Source organism: Xenopus laevis, chromosome 8L (genome assembly GCF_017654675.1).
Source record: "Xenopus laevis strain J_2021 chromosome 8L, Xenopus_laevis_v10.1, whole genome shotgun sequence".
Classification (NCBI taxonomy): domain Eukaryota; kingdom Metazoa; phylum Chordata; class Amphibia; order Anura; family Pipidae; genus Xenopus; species Xenopus laevis.
In genome coordinates, this window is record NC_054385.1 from 130,559,156 (window position 1) to 130,572,894 (window position 13,739).

At 42.7% G+C, this 13,739-nt stretch overlaps 1 protein-coding gene across 1 annotated transcript in view; it reads left to right on the forward strand.

Annotated features, from left to right (window-relative positions):
* Positions 1-8,852: 8,852 nt before the first annotated feature.
* LOC108699452 (V-set domain containing T-cell activation inhibitor 1-like) overlaps positions 8,853-13,739 on the forward strand; it is a 56,730-nt gene continuing 51,843 nt past the window's right edge. The window contains exon 1 of the mRNA XM_041573711.1: positions 8,853-8,926. The gene's annotated coding sequence lies outside the window, so the exon portion shown is untranslated. The remainder of the gene's footprint in view (positions 8,927-13,739) is intronic.

A 13,739-nucleotide genomic window follows, 5' to 3' on the forward strand; every position in this document is an offset into this window, starting at 1 on the left:
AGCAAGGGAAGAGACGTGCGGAAGGAGAAGGGGACGAGGAGGGAGAGGGGAAAGCAAGGGAAGAGGCACGCAGAAGGAGAAGGGGAGGGGAGGGGAAAGCAAGGGAAGAGAGACACAGAAGGAGAATAGGAGGGGATGAGGAAGGGGAGGGGAAAGCAAGGGAAAAGAGACGTGGGAGGGGGATAGGGAGGGGGAGGGGAATGCAAGGGAAGAGAGACACGGAAGGAGAAGGGGACAAGGAAGGGGAGGGGAAAGCAAGGGAAGAGACATGCAGAAGGAGAAGGGGAGGGGGACGAGGAGAGGGAGGGGAAAGCAAGGGAAGAGAGACGTGGAAGGAGAAGGGGAGGGGGTTGAGGAAGGGGACAGGAAAGCAAGGGAAGAGAAATGCAGAAGAAGAAGGGAGGGGGACAAGGAAGGGGAGGGGGACGCAAGGGAAGAGAGAGAAGCTGATGGAAAAGAGGATGGGTACACAGACAGAGAGGGGGAGACATGGGGGGCAATGAGCGGAGATGGCTCAGAGGCACCCCATTTGTAAGTCTGGGCCTGAACCCCCCCTCATGCGAACACACATGCAAGTACAGAGAAAGCATCCAGAGAAAGTGGTTGGAGGCAGCAAGAACAGGGAGCAGGTCTGGGCCAGGAATGGGTGAGTTTTTTCACCTTGTTTTGCTGCAGAAATGATGCCCAGAGACTTGAATGGTGTTGCGAGTCAAAAAAATGACTTGTGTCAATTTTTTTTATTTTTGGTGAAGCAAAACGGGTCAAATTCGCCCATCCCTAGTCTGGACCATTGGATCCCATGAGAGCCGGTCCTACTAGATTTTTTCCTGTTGTCCCGATGGCCCAGTCCAACCCTGAGACGATATATTTTTGTGTGAATGCTTTGGGACTATGGAAAATGAAACGGGAGAATAAGAAGAAAAATCAAAATAAATCAATTACAAACATAATACGTCATGTGCTGTTTGTCAGTGAAGATAGAATTCTTGTCCCAATGTAATTCTCACATTAATGTCATCACCTATAAGAGAGAATGATTGCAAATCTCTCAATGTTATAACACCTACCCAGGACATGAAGCAACAATTAATGTCCAAGCGGAATAGGAGTTGAGCAAACTCTTGTTTAATATAGGAACTATCTGTTCTGCAAAAAACAAGACAAATTTAAAGACTCATTAAGACCATGTGGTGTTATGGTATTTAACCGATAAATCTACTCCGCTTCCTTCCTCAGTAGAAGTGTATTTCTATCTATTCCACCAACTGTGTTAATGATTTGTCCAATCCCCATAAATCTCAATGATAAAACTCTGTTTTCTAAAGGCAAACGAGAAGCCATTGGGAAGCTACTCCCTGCTATTATCCTTGATGGAGCACACAGCTGCTCATGCTATATAAAGCTGCTATCTCACTCTCCTAGAGAGTATTAAAGATCTGCCCTAATGATAGCTAACCTCGTTCACAGGGTTTCCTGGTCCCTGACTTAATCTCCAAAGGTACAGGTCCCTTTGGGGCAAATGGCTTTACTGGGGCCTTGGTGATCCCAGGCTTAATGGGAAACACCTAGCAGCACAGACACCAGGAGCCAAAGAGGAAGAGTTCACTCCCTACACAACACTATATAACAGTGTGGCAGAAAGTGGTATTACACCCTTTGACAAATAACTAGTGGTGTACTAAATGACAAGTTACAGGGGCTTATACCCAATAACAACAGATATAAGAAAAATATAAGAAAGGTAAGGAATTAACTCTATAGGGGCAGAGCAATCATATAGGTCCCTATACTACATTGGCAAGACCATTCAAAACCCCCTTTGTACAACATTGAAAAGAGAATCGCCACAATGTCTCATCATTGAGAATTATAGAGATTGAACCAATCATTAACACAGTTGGTGGAATAGATAGAAATACACTTCTATTGAGGAAGGAAGCGGAGTGGATTTATCGGTTAAATACCATCACACCACATGGTCTTAATGATTCTTTAAATTTGTCTTGTTTTTTGCAGAACAGATAGTGCTCTGTGTGTGTGTCATACTTTGTCTGTCCTATGCTCTCTGTGTGTGTCATACTCTGCCTGTCCTATGCTCCCTGTGTGTGTCATACTCTGCCTGCCCTATGCTCCCTGTGTGTGTCATACTCTGCCTACCCTATGCTCCCTGTGTGTGTCATACTCTGCCTGTCCTATACTCCCTGTGTGTGTCATACTCTGTCTGTCCTATGCTCCCTGTGTGTGTCATACTCTGCCTGCCCTATGCTCCCTGTGTGTGTCATACTCTGCCTGCCCTATGCTCCCTGTGTGTGTCATACTCTGATTTCCCTATGCTCCCTGTGTGTGTCATACTCTGCCTGCCCTATGCTCCCTGTGTGTGTCATACTCTGCCTGTCCTATGCTCCCTGTGTGTGTCATACTCCGCCTGCCCTATGCTCCCTGTGTGTGTCATACTCTGCCTGTCCTATGCTCCCTGTGTGTGTCATACTCTGCCTGTCCTATGCTCCCTGTGTGTGTCATACTTTGCCTGTCCTATGCTCCCTGTGTGTGTCATAATCTGCCTGTCCTATGCTACCTGTGTGTGTCATACTCTGCCTATCCTATGCTCCCTGTGTGTGTCATACTCTGTCTGTCCTATGCTCCCTGTGTGTGTCATACTCTGATTTCCCTATGCTCCCTGTGTGTGTCATACTCTGCCTGTCCTATGCTCCCTGTGTGTGTCATAATCTGCCTGCTCTATGCTCCCTGTGTGTGTCATACTCTGTCTGTCCTATGCTCCCTGTGTGTGTCATACTCTGATTTCCCTATGCTCCCTGTGTGTGTCATACTCTGCCTGTCCTATGCTACCTGTGTGTGTCATACTCTGCCTATCCTATGCTCCCTGTGTGTGTCATACTCTGTCTGTCCTATGCTCCCTGTGTGTGTCATACTCTGATTTCCCTATGCTCCCTGTGTGTGCCATACTCTGCCTGCTCTATGCTCCCTGTGTGTGTCATACTCTGCCTGCCCTATACTCTCTGTGTGTGTCATAATCTGCCTGTCCTATGCTACCTGTGTGTGTCATACTCTGCCTATCCTATGCTCCCTGTGTGTGTCATACTCTGCCTGTCCTATGCTCCCTGTGTGTGTCATACTCTGCCTGCCCTATGCTCCCTGTGTGTGCCATACTCTGATTTCCCTATGCTCTCTGTGTGTGCCATACTCTGTCTTTCCTATGCGCCCTGTGTATGTCATACTCTGTCTGCCCTATGCTCCCTGTGTGTGTCATACCTGCTTGCCTGTGAAAATTGTTGTTAGGAGCCCCTAAGCTGTTTAATCATGTGCTGGTTGGGGGTGATGGTAGTGCTGGCTGTAATGCAGAGGAGGGGGAAGTATATGAATTAAATTGTATGTTTTAATATGACTTAGGTTTTTCACATATGATTGATGAGTGATATCCCTGCAGTGAGCACTAAGGATTAGGTTTTTTGTGTACTACCACCATAATTGTGGACATGGTCTTAAATTGTGGTAACATGTGTGTGTGGTTTAAAGTGAGTGTGGTTTAAAAACAGGGAGTGGTCAATTCTAGATTCCATTATCGCCCCTCCACCATGATGGCCAGAAAAATTCTGTCCCTCAGTACCACAGAAGTTGGGACAGCATTGCTCTTGTCAAAAGGGGAACATAGACACACCGATTTTATATTATGTCTTTTTAAATGTCTTTTCTAACAATTTTTGGTGTGTGTATAGTGGGAGAAGATCCAGCAGAAAACTTGGATGTTGGGTGGCTTGTCAATTGGGCTGGTCAGAGAAGTTTGATTAGATATCTAAATCATTAGATACAAGTATAATTCTATTGTTTCCCCCTGTATATCTGATGATTCAGCTCTAAATGTATTGAATGATCTTTCCTTTGACCAATCGTAATTGTTACTTCTATGGCCCCCTTAAGCATGAGGCAGGTCTGTCTATAATGTCCTCTAATATGTGTTGTCTACATGTCAGTATAAATGTTTTTTCCCTACTACCAGCCCCTCCTGACTGTGTTTGTACTACTCTGCCCCTCTGAGTAGGAACACACCCACTAGGGTTTCTAACTTTTTGAAAAAAATACAGTTCAAAAATGTGACTGTGAGAGGGGAAGGTGATGTTAAAGGAGCAGATTAGAAAGACATTGTTTTGGAACAGAGGGGCATAGGGAAAGAGGCTGAACTGAAAGTGGGGATTGTGTGAAGGGTGAAAAATTTCACCATAGTCAGGCTAATTTTTTTTGCAAAATTGCATAAAAAATTTGCCATGCATCAACATTTTTCACCGTGCAGCAAAAAAAAAAGCTTATGTGTCAAATAGCAACGTTATTTTTAACTTCCCCCTTCCTTCCTCTGCAGCCAAGTACATCTGAGCCTTCCCACTGTCTATATAAGGAGGTTCAGAGGCATTTGGTGTCTTATTTAGCTAGAGTAGGAGTTTGTGGAGCTGTCTGAGTCATTGCAAGTGGAAGTTTACTGCTTTCCCACTTCTGCTTGCCTGCTCACCTGTGAGACCCAAGACGCAGGCTATGTTTGTCTGTCTGTCTGTTGATGTGTATCCCTTGTGGGTGCCCACTACTGCTGAGGGGTTTAGGTTAGTCTTTATTTATCCTTGGGATGGGAGGTGGGGGTGGAAGAGGGAGGGGGTGAGGGAGAGAGAGAGAGAGAGGGGGGGGGGGTGAGGGGGGGAAAGGTTGTGGTGCTGGCCATGGGCATGCTACCCCACAGCAGTCCAGCCCACAGGTGATGTCATCTGCCAGCTCAGGGAAAACTCCATACTCCTTTTTGTTTGATCCAGAGGTGGACTTGGGTACAAACACCCAGGATCTTTTTGATGATCAGGCAGGAATTGGGGGGCATTCATGTCTGATGAGGAGGAGGTCATGTCACAGCTCATATCAGTAGGGGATATTAGGCAGGGTCCCCTAATGGCAGGGTAGCAAAGTTGCTGCTGTGGGGTCAGACACCAGCATGCTGGATGTGGGTATGGATGCCATATATGATGCAGGGTCTGGTCTGGTGGAGGATGATGAAAGGGACAGACCCTGGGAGGCGGCTCAGGAGGATAACATCAGCAGTTCAGGGGGGGAACTGTGTGTTGTTGATGATGATGATGAAGAGTTGGCCCACAGAGGCAAAAAACCCCACTGACCACTGCTAGGGGGGGCAGGCAACAGGGCAGCACTGTACATGGGTCCAGAGCCTCTGGGCATACAGGTAGGGACCAATTCCAGCCCTCCACAGCAGGCAAGGTGGTGGCACTTCAGCAATGTGGGTATTTTTCACTTGCCAGACTGATAACCAGTTGGTAGCAGTGTGCCAGCTCTGCCGGCACAAAGTTTGAAGGGGGCAGACAGGGTCACATATTGGAACATTGGCTTTAAGTTCCCATATGAAACGTCATTACAGGATGACATGGGAGGAGCACCAAAATGTCAGGGCACCGGGGGGGCAGTGGTGCTTCCTGTCCAACTCCTCCCATTCCTCAGGGAAGAAGTGCTAGCTCCCCAGACCATGCAGCAAGGGAAGAGGATAATGCTGTCGGTAGCAGGGTGCACTGCACCCTGGACATGTGGACAAGCAGGCATGAGCAGGGGAGGTACCTGACTACTACTGCTGCATGGTTGGCAAATTTCTTCTGTTTGAGGCCTATCAAGGCTTCTAATAATTTTACCTGTACTACTGCTGCTGCTGCTACTACTGCTGCATAATTGCTTCTGTTTGAGGCCTATCAAGGCTAATAGTAATGTTGCTGCTACTGCCGCATGGTTGGTAAATTTCTTCTGGTCGGGGGTCTGACAATGCTGTCTGTCATTTACTGTCTGTAATATTCAATTTTCATTTTGGTGGGGCCTAGTTGTCACTCAAATTGGGGCCCATTCTCTACTCACAGTGTGAAGAAAATGTAGAGACAGCTGCATTCATACCAATAATAATCTCCTAAAGAAATGCTCACATCTTTCAAAGCTATTGTGTATAGTGCTTAAATTTAAAATCACATCTCTAAGGCTGTTGCTGTTGTCTGTGGCCTATTAAGAAATATTAGAGTACTTGCAAGTCCTGCTTCTGAGTGCTGCCTCTAAGTGCCCTCTCCAGAGATGTCTGCAATTACACATATGGGGTCACTAAATTACTCTTATGATAGTGTTGCTTTATTGGTTATTGAAGGCTTGTGTTATATGTAAGGTGCAACCAAAAAACCCACAATGGATTTTTTGAGGCTACTTAATTCATTAGCAGATTCATGAAATTCGGGAGTCGTAAAAAAATGGGCATCACCAGCATAAATACCCGATGCTCTGCCCTTACACATGTAGGAGTGCAGAAAGCAGAAAGGTGGCAGATTCATTACAATTACACGTAAATATATGGTTCATTCACATAAATTTATGGTTTATTCATTTTTGTCTGGGATACAATGCAGATACGATCTGTTCAGATTTAGTAGTTGTAGCTGTATTAGTAAACTACCAGTAATTATATACAGTATATGAACTACAGATGGTACTTTTTGGTTAAACCAGCAATATAGAGTAGTAGTAGAGACCATTACCAGTCGAGCATGTTTTTTAGAAACTGGCAAAAATGGGAGCCTTTGTTTTATTTTGAAAATACACTTGTAGCCTAGGAGACAGAAGGTTCTTTAACTATGTAGGGTACATGTGTAGCAGTAAACTGAAAGTAACATGCATGGGCATTGGTCTTCAATGCAATGCAAATCCAATCCAATGCAAAGCAAAACATGGCAGTTGGCAGATTCATTTAACACAGTCAACAAAACTTGAAAGTAAGGGAAAATGTTTTATTGGCAACCCTAAACCTGAATCAATGTACCACAAACAAAACACCCATAGACTGTAATTTCATTTCACTCAAATACATTATGCCCCGAAAAAAGTCAGACGCAAGTCAAAAATGTTTGGTCGTGCAACAAAATCGACGTGCGTCAAAACAGTTTCACAAATTTTCTGCTGTTTTGCTAATTTTTCAGAAGTTTCATGGATGTTTTGCAAAGCGAAATGCAACAAATTAAAAAAGAATCTAAAATTCGAATATCAAAATTTATCATGTACTGTCTCTTTATAAGTTTGACTTCGACTATTCGCCATCTAAAATCTGCCAAATTGCTGTTTTAGCCTATGGGGGAACTCCTAGAACCTATTTGGAGTTATTTGGTGGACTTGGGTGGAGATTTTTTTATGAAATACTTTGAATCGAATTCGATCAAATACAGCCTATTCAGTCGAAGTTAGAAAATGTGTTTTTTTTAAATATATTTTGGTTGGTCTTTTTTTATTCCAGTTTCGAGCACCTTGAAATTCGACCCTTGATAAATCTGCCCCTTAAAGAATAAGTAAACCTTTAAAATAAGTGAATATAAAACTGATGAGGGGGCTATTCTAAGCACTTTTTTAATTTACATTTTTGTTTAATTTTCTTTTTATTCCAAGATATTAAGGGATACATGTGCTGTTAATATGAATGAATTTAGTTACACCAGCGCCACCTGCTGGTCAGTTTCCCACCAGTCTGACCAGCAAGTAGTCAAGGAAGTTGTCAGGAGAAAGAAAGAGGCTGATGTTCTTCTGCTTAGGAATAAAATTAGAAACCTTTCTCACATCTTTCCTAAGCAGAAGAACATCAGCCTCTTTCTTTCTCCTGACAACTTCCTTGACTACTTGCTGGTCAGACTGGTGGGAAACTGACCAGCAGGTGGCGCTGTTGTAACAAAATTCATTCATATTAACAGTACATGTATCCCTTAATATCTTGGAATTGAAAGAAAATAAATAATGAATGTAAATTACAAAATTGCTTAGAATATCCCCCTCATCAGTTTTATATTTACTTATATTAAAGGTTTACTTATCCTTTAAAGTCATGTGCAGATGACAACCACCCATGGAGCTTCTATACCCATTGCACTCTCTGGGGGAAATTTACTTACATGTGAAAATCCACCAGCGCTTGCTCCGCACACATCGCAACACTTCGCCAGGAGTAAATTCGCCTGGACAACGCTAATTCACAAAGATCCAAAGTTGCGCACAGGGTAACGAGCGCTTGCAAAGTTGCGATAATACGATCAGCATTTCGAAGGTACGCTAGCGTTGGCTTATTTGCATACAGTGTACAGTTAAAGTATAATGGACGTATATGTTGCAGCAAATACATTACAGAAGACGAGGGAACCTTAATAAAATAAAATAAAGTTGTTATATTGCCCTACACATGAGCCCAGTGTATAGTTCATGTGCCATATGTTATCAAATGTAGGGGGGAAGGAGGGTACCCCCCAAAAAAATGTTGATCTTTTTCAGCCTATCACCCCATAAAAAGGAAAAGACGCCAGCGTTTTTTGGGACTTTTAGGAAGTCCTATCTACTCTATTGCACTTCTCCTGGTCTGAGGTGGTGAAGGCAAGTCTGGCGCAAGAGGTAACGTTCAGTAAAATCCACATCTTAGTGAATTTGCGTAGTTACGTCCATTCGTCAATGGTAAAATTTGCCTGGCATTAGAGTGCAAAGTAGCGCTAGAGTCTATGTCCTTTGCTACCGAATTGAAGCCAGCGCCTGTTAGTAAATCTGCAAAGTGGCAAAATGGCGAATTTTCACCAGCTTTAGCCACTTCGCCCTTTAGTGAATTTCCCCCTCTGTATGTTACTGCACAACCCCTTCACACTCTCCTTTTCAGTCCCCTCCCTTGTGTCACGCTGCTGCGTCTCTCAAGTGAAAGTGAAATTCTATCTCTGTGTTGAATTCCAAAGCGGAAAGAAAAACAGCAGGCAGAGCGTGAGTAATAATTACTATTATAGTTATTTTTTCCTAAAGTAACATAAACCTGCTCTTTATTGTCCTGTATAAATGCAGAGGATAAATCCCCCGGTGTTTTGCTCCACTGCAGATATGGGAGGTAAGTTTATTTGATGTGAGGTTTCCTGAGTGGTAGTGGTGAAGGCTTTTCCTGCAATGCTGAGCAGGTCCTGTAAAGCTTTCTGCTGTCACACGCATTTTGTAAATAATACTCCTGAGGCCTGAAATTGACAGATAGCATTTACAAGCCGTTTATCACTTCATTTAACACCATCTGTTATTACACTGAATATATATCTATAGCCTCCGTGCAAGTCCGCACACGTCACTTCGTCTATTACTTCGGGTGCAGTGTGTAGATTGTAGTAAACAGCATTCCAAGGTTACATGCACACCATATTGAGAATCAATAATTTATTTATTAGCACATTAATGCATCCGCATCGACGTTTCGGTTCATGGTCTTGAACCTTTCTCAAGATGCTTTACCATATAAAATTTAGCAATAAAGTTACAAAATTTAAACCAAACATAATCCCGCCCATCTAGTGACACCACGACAGATGATTGGTGAAATCCAACATATCAATTGTTACAAAAAAAACAATAAATCATTGAAAATGCATGCATATTAATACTTATATAAAAAAAGAAAAAACAAAGAAAAAAATTTTTTTGTCAGGTGGCTCAAAAGGAATCAGATCTTATAATTTTGCAGAATTTAACGCTGGTCTAGAAAACAATTGAGTGAGCGATACTCATTGAGTCCATTAGGTGAAATAGTACCAAGTGTTTTAATCCAAAAGGATTCACGTTGCAATAAAAGCCGCGATCGGTTTCCACCCCGACGAGGTGCCGGGACATGGTCAATTGCTAAATATTTAAAAGTGGGTAACCCATGTCCCATCTCTAAAAAATGTTTAGCCACTGGTTTAGTGGTCTTATTATCTCTAAAAGCAGTGTTAATTGCCGATCTGTGACCATCAATGCGTAATCTGAGCATAAGGTCTGTCTTGCCGACATAGGACAATCCACAAGGACAAGTGATCAGATAAATGACATGTGTGGTTGTACACGTGATATGATGTCTAATCAGGAATCGATGTCCTGTTCGAGGATGTACAAAACTTGTCCTGGGTGTCATATATTGGCAAGACAGACAGGAGGGGCACCTGAAACAACCACACTTATTTGAAGGTAGCCATGATGGTTCAGATTTTGGAGGTAAGTAACTTTTGACTGGATCTCCCACTACTAATGAATCCCATATTTTGTCTAAATTTCATCACCATATTGTGATGTATAAACGATTTATCGATGATATTGTATTAATCTGGAAGGGTACTGTGGAGAGTTTTGAAGGCATGATAACAGAATTGAATCGGAGTTCAGGCTCAATTAAGTTTACATCCAAATGTGGTACAGAATTGGAATTTTTAGACCTTCATTTGAAACTTTTGGGGTCGAAATTGGATTATACTCTGTTTCGTAAGAAAACAGACCGAAACACCCTTTTACATGCTTCTAGTTGCCATGCCCCTGCTTTGAAGCGCTCCTTACCAATTTCACAGTATTGCAGGGTGTTGAGAAATAACTCTAATTCATCTAATTGTGAAGTACAACTTACACAAATGACTGCACATTTTTTGGAACGTGGTTACCATAAGAAAGATTTGGATATGGCACTTAATACAGCAAGAAATAGAATTTTGGCATCAAACCATAATAGTAATTCTTGTCCTTTAATACTTTCCACACAGTTTAATAACTTATCCCCTTCCATCCATCAAGCGGTTCGATCAAATTGGAAAATCATCAAAGCTGATCCACAATTAGACAAGATTAGTCCCAATCCCCCTATGTTTGGATTTCGTAGGGGCCAAAATTTGAGGGATTTATTAGTAGTGGGAGATCCAGTCAAAAGTTACTTACCTCCAAAATCTGAACCATCATGGCTACCTTCAAATAAGTGTGGTTGTTTCAGGTGCCCCTCCTGTCTGTCTTGCCGATATATGACACCCGGGACAAGTTTTGTACATCCTCGAACAGGACATCGATTCCTGATTAGACATCATATCACGTGTACAACCACACATGTCATTTATCTGATCACTTGTCCTTGTGGATTGTCCTATGTCGGCAAGACAGACCTTATGCTCAGATTACGCATTGATGGTCACAGATCGGCAATTAACACTGCTTTTAGAGATAATAAGACCACTAAACCAGTGGCTAAACATTTTTTAGAGATGGGACATGGGTTACCCACTTTTAAATATTTAGCAATTGACCATGTCCCGGCACCTCGTCGGGGTGGAAACCGATCACGGCTTTTATTGCAACGTGAATCCTTTTGGATTAAAACACTTGGTACTATTTCACCTAATGGACTCAATGAGTATCGCTCACTCAATTGTTTTCTAGACCAGCGTTAAATTCTGCAAAATTATAAGATCTGATTCCTTTTGAGCCACCTGACAAAAAAAAATTTTTCTTTGTTTTTTCTTTTTTTATATAAGTATTAATATGCATGCATTTTCAATGATTTATTGTTTTTTTTGTAATAATTGATATGTTGGATTTCACCAATCATCTGTCGTGGTGTCACTAGATGGGCGGGATTATGTTTGGTTTAAATTTTGTAACTTTATTGCTAAATTTTATATGGTAAAGCATCTTGAGAAAGGTTCAAGACCATGAACTGAAACGTCGATGCGGCAAAAAAAAAGACGCGCGACAACATAATTTCGCCGCGCGACAATTTTATTTTGACGCCCATAGACTTTAATGGGCGTCTGCGACATTTCGCCAGTGGCGAATTTTTGGCGAAGCGAAACGGGTCAAATTCGCCCATCCCTGTATATATATATAAATTGGAATTGTGAAGTTCAAGGACAATTGGACTGTTGCTTTCAATGAGGTCACAAAGGAAAATCTTCTCTTTGTCCTCATGCAAGGGCAGCCATGGTAACCAGTATAACATGACTTCTTCCACAGGACAAAAAAAGCTAAACTAAAGAAGTATGTAGAAATGTTGCACATCATGTTTTGTTCTTCTGTACCAGCCCAAGGCAACCGCAGCCCTTTAGCAGTAAAGATCTGTGTCTCCAAAGATGCCCCAGTAGCTCCCCATCTTCTTTTCTGCTGATTCACTGCACATGCTCTGTGCTGCTGTCACTTACTGAGCTATTAGTAATTAATACACATAATTACTACATGGCAGCACAGAAACCAGTGCAATTAGCATCAGAATTTAATAATCAGCCCTGTAGCATCAGCTTATATTACAGCCAGGGAAGCTCATTTTCTGCTGGATAATTAGTGACGAGCCCTAAGCTTAGCTTCTCAACAGCCAATCAGAGCCCACTGAGCATGTGAGTGTCACAGACACTTTCCAAGATGGTGACCCCCTGTGACAAGTTTGAAGTCCTGGATCATTGCTGCTATTGACAAGCTCAAACTTTAGCCTTGTGCAATAAGTTCACTGTATAAAATATGGCATTTTAAGCCTAATTCATTTATAGGGTTTAGTTCTCCTTTAAAGGGCAATTCACTTTCATTAGCAAAACTGTTATAACACATAAAACATTGCTTAAAACTCCCAGAAATGTGTTTACATTTTCATAACCTGCCAAATTTTGGAAAATGGACATGGTAATTAGGGGGTGTGGCCATAAAATGGGCATGGCCAACACATTTCTGCTGCACAGTGCGCCATAAGTAATATACATGGATGCCGCCCAATTTTAACCTTACAGCTGAAGTAGAAACTTTACAGGTTCTTACCAAAGTGCCAACTTGCGCAAATCTTCTCGTTCCTCTGCTTTCTCTAACCTTATTCAGATTCCGACTCTTCCTTCTCCGTCTTCCCTTTTCTTGTGCGCTTCTTAACACCCGCTCTTTAACTAACAAATCCACATTAATCCATGATCATTTTTGCTCTAATTCACTTAGTCTTCTTGCACTAACAGAAACCTGGCTCTCACAGAATGATACCGCCATTGAGGCTGCACTCTCTCATGGCGGTCCATCTTTCTCTCACACCCCCCGAACCATTGGACGTGGTGGGGGAGTCGGAATTCTCCTCTCGCTGTCAGTCCAAACCTATTCCTATTCCTCCAGCCTTCTCATTTAACTCTTTTGAGGTGCATGCCATAAACATCTTCCACCCTCTCTCTGTGCGTGTAGCTCTCATTTACAGACCCCCATCAGCCTCCTCCTCTGCTGCCTTCCTTTCTGACTTGGACACCTGGCTTTCTTTCTTTCTCTGCACTGACAGCCCTGCAATCATTCTTGGGGATTTTAACTTCCACATTGATGATGTTCATAACCCCGGCCCTCTCGTTTTCTCCGACCTAACCTCCTCCTTTGAGCTCCAGCAACACCCCTACTCATAAGGATGGCCACTTTTTGGATCTAGTGTTTACTAAAAAACTCTCTCTCTGGTTTTAACAGTGAACCCTTCCCCCTTTCCGATCACAATTTGGTCACATTTTCCATTTCTCACCTGCTTCTTCCCCCACTGTCTTAGTCCTGGATACACATGACAATGACCTTCCAGCCTTAGCTCAGTCAGGTCCAGTCTCATTTCCCTTAAGGAAACGTCTGATCCTGATACCCTGGTAAGTGAGTATAATCACATACTATCCTCAACCATTGGCTCATTTGCCCCTTTACAGGCTAAGCGTTCACATGCTCTGGACCCTGGCTGAATTCACAAACCAGATTCTTACGCTCCTTTACGAGATGTGCTGAACATATGTGGAAGAAATCCCGTACGCAAGCAGACTTTATTCACTATTAATTTCTATTGTCCTGCCTCAATTCTGCCTTGTCAAAAGCCAAGCAAGAGTACTACAGTCCCCTTATAAACAATCACAAATCCAACCCACGACACCTGTTTTCTCTATTCA